This window comes from Durio zibethinus, unplaced genomic scaffold (genome assembly GCF_047325235.1).
Source record: "Durio zibethinus cultivar Kanyao isolate XHJ-2024 unplaced genomic scaffold, ASM4732523v1 HiC_scaffold_403, whole genome shotgun sequence".
In the NCBI taxonomy this organism is placed as follows: Eukaryota; Viridiplantae; Streptophyta; class Magnoliopsida; order Malvales; family Malvaceae; genus Durio; species Durio zibethinus.
The window spans coordinates 42,501-50,000 of NW_028323026.1; positions in this window are offsets into that span (position 1 = coordinate 42,501).

Here is a 7,500-nt window from a genome sequence, read left to right on the forward strand (position 1 = left end):
CTCAATGCAAAGGCGCGATACGAGGCCCGCCGGCCCCAACCGTCCCCGGGTTTACCTTACCCGAGAAAACATCATGCCACGCTCGTGACCCTACGATGCCCGCCCACCTAGACACCACGAGTGCCTAGGAGTAGCTCACTTCAGACTAGCCAGGCCCCCGCCTGCCCGCTAGCCAAGGGGGTGGTGGAGAGCTGACACCAAACATCCCCCTATAAAGAGCGTTAGAGATTTTCCCACTATGCTACCAGTGACCGTAAGAAGGTCTGAAACGGGGACACTTTTCTGCCCAGCCATCCTAGGGCCTTTCTCTGGCTAACTCAGGGCCCCGTAATCTTCCTCTTGGTCACCCTTGCTCCTTGATTCTGCTCATTACTCCACCAACCCACTCGAAGGTGCCCGTGCATGGCTTCGACCAACGGCACCCGCCCGGCTACTTGGCTTGAGGGTGTCTGACCACTGTCCCGAACTTCCCCGCGTATCTTGCGGCTCGGGGCTCCCATTGCCCCCACAACATGCTAGCATCATGTTCCAAAGCTCGGAATGCACGCCCACATCTCGTAGAACCACTTTCCCGCCAGCTCGGTCTCGACCACTGCTTGGTTCAGGATCAGTCATGGCAGGACCAAGGCCTGACCATGACACTCTCCCCCACTTACTATGTCGATGCCCTCATCGACGCCAAGACCACACCCAACTATCTTGTTGCACACAGCTGACATTTCCTCATATGTCTCTTACTTGTGCCCTCAAGGATTGGGTCGAGGTCCCGTCACATGAGGCACCGTCCACAGTACTCGTCCATAGTTGGTGTAGATTGGTCCCATTGTTGCTCAGCTTTGTTGTAGTTCGAACCGCCTGACCTATCTTGGTTGTACTCATATGGGCCATACCATGGCTTCATCCCTTGATCCTTGTTAGGTTGCGACCTCGTGGTGCCCTCATTGATCGATGACCCTCAGTAGAATGAATGACCACAGCTTTGCCACTCATGTGGTGCGTCCCACCGGACGTGACCCCTCACACCAACTGCACGCTTGCAGCATCAACTCACTGATGCGCCCCTCTGGACGTGATGCTTAGGTCAACCGCACTCATGCGGCACTCTACATGATGACCCTAGCACAGTGGCATTCAAGCACTTTGGTCATCTCCCAACTTGGGTCCTCTCGGCCCCTCCAAGGTCACCTCTCTAGGTGTGGCCCTCAGGCCAACCGCCCCCAAGACGGCACCTTAAAACGTGCTAACTCGGTCTTTGCCTCCGGCTTGAACACTATGCTCCATTGCTCAAGCTCTTTTATCTCGGCTCAGTCTCGTGGGGAATTGACAGGTCTCCCCCACTTTTACTCGAAACTCAGCACAGCATTATGCGCAACCCTGTCTCCTTGATGGTTCTATTGCTCGATAGTTTTGACTCCAGCCCAGTTCCTAGGGCGTCCCAAAATCCGCTTATACTCGGAGACCCACTGATCTACCAGCACTTCTAGCCCACTGATTTGTTTGACTCGGGGATTCACCCGCTCGATCCTCAAGGTCCACTGACTTGCACGACTGAGGCCTTGTCAACTGGCCGTTTTCCCTTTCTTGTTCCACTGGAAAACATCCTGTCGTGGCCCACTGACCACCACTACTCGTGAAGCCTTCCCTTTCGGCCAATACAAGTTCAATATCCTGGTTCACACACACACTCTCGTGATCCTCTGACCACAAGAACTCACGGTCCACTGACCAACGCAGCTCATGGTCCACTGACCATCTCGCTTGTGGCTTCAATCTTCAGCCACTTCATACTCTTCTGTGTAGTAGTCTCATGCTTGGACCCGAATACTTCGGCTTGCACCCCCCCCTGGGGCACCTGCACCATACAGCAAGAGCACACATTAGTAATTAATCATGCAACTCGACGCCTCCTGCCCCTCAGGACAAGATTCACTCGGCCCACGTGGCCTGACACAACACCATTTCATGGTGTAAGACCCTTTTCGGATCTCGGTCTCACTACGGTTCCTTTCACCGTAAAGGCATCACATGCCACAACATATGCCAACACCTTTTTCTAGGTGAGGCTAGACTCTGGTGCCCTTTTTCTAGGCGTCCAAGAGTCTACTCGAGAGCCATTTTACATAGGCCCAATATTTCCCATCGCATGCAACGGTGGCCCTTTCCCGAGCCCCCATAGGCACAAAAACTGCATTTGTGTCTCGATAGCTCCATTCGGGCTTGGCACCACCGTAATTTCGCATCACCAGACCCACACATGGGGTCGCGTAACTCTCGCCACTGAGCCAACCTAGGCTCTGATACCAAGTGTCACGGTCCGCGCGTTCCTCCTACTGAAACCACGCAACCCATGCGGCACCAAGACTACTCTTAGTCAAGGTCAGCCTTCACCAAGCCTATTTTTCTCTTGGACAGATCCACTTCGATCCTTCGAGCCACATGCCCACGAGCCTTACCTGGCTTTGACCCCGTAGGGTCGTTCAGTTCAAACTCTATAGGGAGGAACCCAACTCCCATTGGGCATCAGCCCCCGAGCACCCAGTTTCTGCCCGCACGCATGATTGACACCCCACATCATGCTAGTCCCATAAGGGGACTAGGGCGGACTGCCTCAGTGGCAGCCCACCAACCCGACTGGCCACAGGGGTCTAGCAGCATGCCTGTCTGCTAGCCCGCACACCCCTTTGGCCCGATGGTATCCCTCTTACGTAAACACCATCACATGATCCTTTCGGCTCGAGGAGGGGAAACCGAGGGGCATAACGGATTCTACCGTCAAACCCCCTGTCTCAATGCAAAGGCGCGATACGAGGCCCGCCGGCCCCAAGCGTCCCCGGGTTTACCTTACCCGAGAAAACATCATGCCACGCTCGTGACCCTACGATGCCCGCCCACCTAGACACCACGAGTGCCTAGGAGTAGCTCACTTCAGACTAGCCAGGCCCCCGCCTGCCCGCTAGCCAAGGGGGTGGTGGAGAGCTGACACCAAACATCCCCCTATAAAGAGCGTTAGAGATTTTCCCACTATGCTACCAGTGACCGTAAGAATGTCTGAAACGGGGACACTTTTCTGCCCAGCCATCCTAGGGCCTTTCTCTGGCTAACTCAGGGCCCCGTAATCTTCCTCTTGGTCACCCTTGCTCCTTGATTCTGCTCATTACTCCACCAACCCACTCGAAGGTGCCCGTGCATGGCTTCGACCAACGGCACCCGCCCGGCTACTTGGCTTGAGGGTGTCTGACCACTGTCCCGAACTTCCCCGCGTATCTTGCGGCTCGGGGCTCCCATTGCCCCCACAACATGCTAGCATCATGTTCCAAAGCTCGGAATGCACGCCCACATCTCGTAGAACCACTTTCCCGCCAGCTCGGTCTCGACCACTGCTTGGTTCAGGATCAGTCATGGCAGGACCAAGGCCTGACCATGACACCCAGCGTGTGCCGATGGTGCTCGAGGCAACCGCCCGCACCAAGGGCCGGCTTGTGCCGATGGTGTTCGAGGCAACCGCCCGCACCAGGGCCCAGCGTGTGCCGATGGTGGTCGAGGCAACCGCCAGCACCAGGGCCCAGCGTGTGCCGATGGTGGTCGAGGCAACCGCCCGCACCAGGGCCCAGCGTGTGCCGATGGTGGTCGAGGCAACCGCCCGCACCAAGGCCGAGCGTGTGCCGATGGTGGTTGAGGCAAGCGCCCGCACCAGGGCCCAGCGTGTGCCGATGGTGGTCGAGGCAAGCGCCCTCACCAAGGCCGAGCGTGTGCCGATGGTGGTCGAGGCAACCGCCCGCACCAGGGCCCAGCGTGTGCCGATGGTGGTCGAGGCAAGCGCCCGCACCAAGGCCGAGCGTGTGCCGATGGTGGTCGAGGCAACCGGCCGCACCAAGGGCCGGCGTGTGCCGATGGTGTTCGAGGCAACCGCCCGCACCAGGGCCCAGCGTGTGCCGATGGTGTTCGGGGCAAGCGCCCGCACCAGGGCCCAGCGTGTGCCGATGGTGCTGGGGGCAAGCGCCCGCCCCAGGGCCCAGCGTGTGCCGATGGTTATCGGGGCAACCGGCCGCACCAGGGCCCAGGGTCTGCCGATGGTGCTCGAGGCAACCGCCCGCACCAAGGCTCAGCATGTGCCGATTGTGATCGAGGCAACAACCCACACCAGGGCCCAGCTTGTGCCGATGGCGGTCGAGGCAAGTGCCCGTACCGAAGGGCAGCCTATGCCGATGATGGTCGATGCATGTGCCATCACCATGCGTCATCATGTGCCATTGATGGTCGAGGCCTTGGCCGAAGTTCGATTTTGAGCCACGGTGCCCATGCTTGGCTCCAGCATGTGCTGGTGCCGCATTTTTTTCACTCGGGACAGCATCGCCGGAGCATCGCCGGAGCATCGCCGGAGTACCGCCGGAGAACCTGACCGGCGGCATTGGGGTTCCGGCGATTGGGAGGGGGGCCGGGGGGGTGTGCGCACATGGTGTGCGATGGGTGCTGGTACTTGGCCTTGTGTTGGCCCCCTATCCCTCATCAAACCTCTGAGAATTCACACCCCCTTAAAGAGCATTTGAGATTTTACAGGTTTGCTACCAGTAGCCGTTAAAGTGTCTGAAATGGGGACACTTTTTTCAAACGGTCACAAAATCTTCTCTACTTCGAGTTTTTAGCTGAATTTTTTTGTGCATGCCAACAAAAATAGAAGGATCATGCCTACAAAATTTGGGGCCAAAAATCCTTATAAAAAAATTTTAAAAAATCCCGAACCGCAAAAAGTTTCAAAAATCGTGAAAAATAGAAAACGAGTCATCTTCCAACGAAACTTCACGTGAAGGCTTAGGGGACCATTGTATGAATTTACAAGCCATAAAAATGGCATTGGCACGGCAGAAATTTGAAGATGTGCCTAAACCCACCAGGGCCCAGCGTGTGCCGATGGTGCTCGAGGCAACCGCCCGCACCAGGGCCCAGCGTGTGCCGATGGTGCCCGAGGCAAGCGCCCGCACCAGGGCCCAGCGTGTGCCGATGGTGGTCGAGGCAACCGCCCGCACCAGGGCCGATAGTGTGCCGATGGTGCTCGAGGCAACCTGTCGCACCAGGGCCCAGCGTGTGCCGATGGTGATCGAGGCAACCTGCCGCACCAGGGCCCAGCGTGTGCCGATGGTGGTCGAGGCAAGCGCCCGCACCAGCGCCCAGCGTGTGCCGATGGTGCTCGAGGCAACCGACCGCACCAGGGCCCAGCGTGTGCCGATGGTGCTCGAGGCAACCTGCCGCACCAGGGCCCAGCGTGTGCCGATGGTGCTCGAGGCAACCTGCCGCACCAGGGCCCAGCGTGTGCCGATGGTGGTCGAGGCAAGCGCCCGCACCAGGGCCCAGCGTGTGCCGATGGTGGTCGAGGCAAGCGCCCGCACCAGGGCCCAGCGTGTGCCGATGGTGGTCGAGGCAACCGCCCGCACCAGGGCCCAGCGTGTGCCGATGGTGCTCGAGGCAACCTGCCGCACCAGGGCCGAGCGTGTGCCGATGGTGGTCGAGGCAAGCGCCCGCACCAGGGCCCAGCGTGTGCCGATGGTGGTCGAGGCAACCTGCCGCACCAGGGCCGAGCGTGTGCCGATGGTGGTCGAGGCAAGCGCCCGCACCAGGGCCCAGCGTGTGCCGATGGTGGTCGAGGCAACCTGCCGCACCAGGGCCCAGCGTGTGCCGATGGTGCTCGAGGCAACCGACCGCACCAGGGCCGAGCGTGTGCCGATGGTGCTCGAGGCAAGCGCCCGCACCAGGGCCCAGCGTGTGCCGATGGTGCTCGAGGCAACCGACCGCACCAGGGCCGAGAGTGTGCCGATGGTGGTCGAGGCAAGCGCCCTCACCAGGGCCCAGCGTGTGCCGATGGTGGTCGAGGCAACCTGCCGCACCAGGGCCCAGCGTGTGCCGATGGTGCTCGAGGCAACCGACCGCACCAGGGCCGAGCGTGTGCCGATGGTGCTCGAGGCAAGCGCCCGCACCAGGGCCCAGCGTGTGCCGATGGTGGTCGAGGCAACCTGCCGCACCAGGGCCCAGCGTGTGCCGATGGTGGTCGAGGCAACCTGCCGCACCAGGGCCCAGCGTGTGCCGATGGTGGTCGAGGCAAGCGCCCGCACCAGGGCCCAGCGTGTGCCGATGGTGGTCGAGGCAACCGCCCGCACCAGGGCCCAGCGTGTGCCGATGGTGGTCGAGGCAACCTGCCGCACCAGGGCCCAGCGTGTGCCGATGGTGCTCGAGGCAACCGACCGCACCAGGGCGGAGCGTGTGCCGATGGTGGTCGAGGCAAGCGCCCGCACCAGGGCCCAGCGTGTGCCGATGGTGGTCGAGGCTGCCGATGGTGGTCGAGGCAAGCTGCCGCACCAGGGCCCAGCGTGTGCCGATGGTGGTCGAGGCAACCGCCCGCACCAGGGCCCAGCGTGTGCCGATGGTGATCGAGGCAACCTGCCGCACCAGGGCCCAGCGTGTGCCGATGGTGGTCGAGGCAAGCGCCCGCACCAGGGCCCAGCGTGTGCCGATGGTGGTCGAGGCAACCGCCCGCACCAGGGCCCAGCGTGTGCCGATGGTGCTCGAGGCAACCTGCCGCACCAGGGCCCAGCGTGTGCCGATGGTGGTCGAGGCAACCTGCCGCACCAGGGCCCAGCGTGTGCCGATGGTGGTCGAGGCAACCTGCCGCACCAGGGCCCAGCGTGTGCCGATGGTGCTCGAGGCAACCGACCGCACCAGGGCCGAGCGTGTGCCGATGGTGGTCGAGGCAAGCGCCCGCACCAGGGCCCAGCGTGTGCCGATGGTGGTCGAGGCAACCGCCCGCACCAGGGCCCAGCGTGTGCCGATGGTGGTCGAGGCAACCGCCCGCACCAGGGCCCAGCGTGTGCCGATGGTGCTCGAGGCAACCGACCGCACCAGGGCCCAGCGTGTGCCGATGGTGGTTGAGGCAAGCGCCCGCACCAGGGCCCAGCGTGTGCCGATGGTGCTCGAGGCAACCGACCGCACCAGGGCCGAGCGTGTGCCGATGGTGCTCGAGGCAAGCTGCCGCACCAGGGCCCAGCGTGTGCCGATGGTGGTCGAGGCAACCGCCCGCACCAGGGCCCAGCGTGTGCCGATGGTGATCGAGGCAACCGACCGCACCAGGGCCCAGCGTGTGCCGATGGTGCTCGAGGCAACCTGCCGCACCAGGGCCCAGCGTGTGCCGATGGTGCTCGAGGCAACCTGCCGCACCAGGGCCCAGCGTGTGCCGATGGTGGTCGAGGCAACCGCCCGCACCAGGGCCCAGCGTGTGCCGATGGTGCTCGAGGCAACCGACCGCACCAGGGCCCAGCGTGTGCCGATGGTGGTCGAGGCAACCTGCCGCACCAGGGCCCAGCGTGTGCCGATGGTGGTCGAGGCAAGCGCCCGCACCAGGGCCCAGCGTGTGCCGATGGTGGTCGAGGCAAGCGCCCGCACCAGGGCCCAGCGTGTGCCGATGGTGGTCGAGGCAAGCGCCCGCACCAGGGCCCAACGTGTGCCGATGGTGCT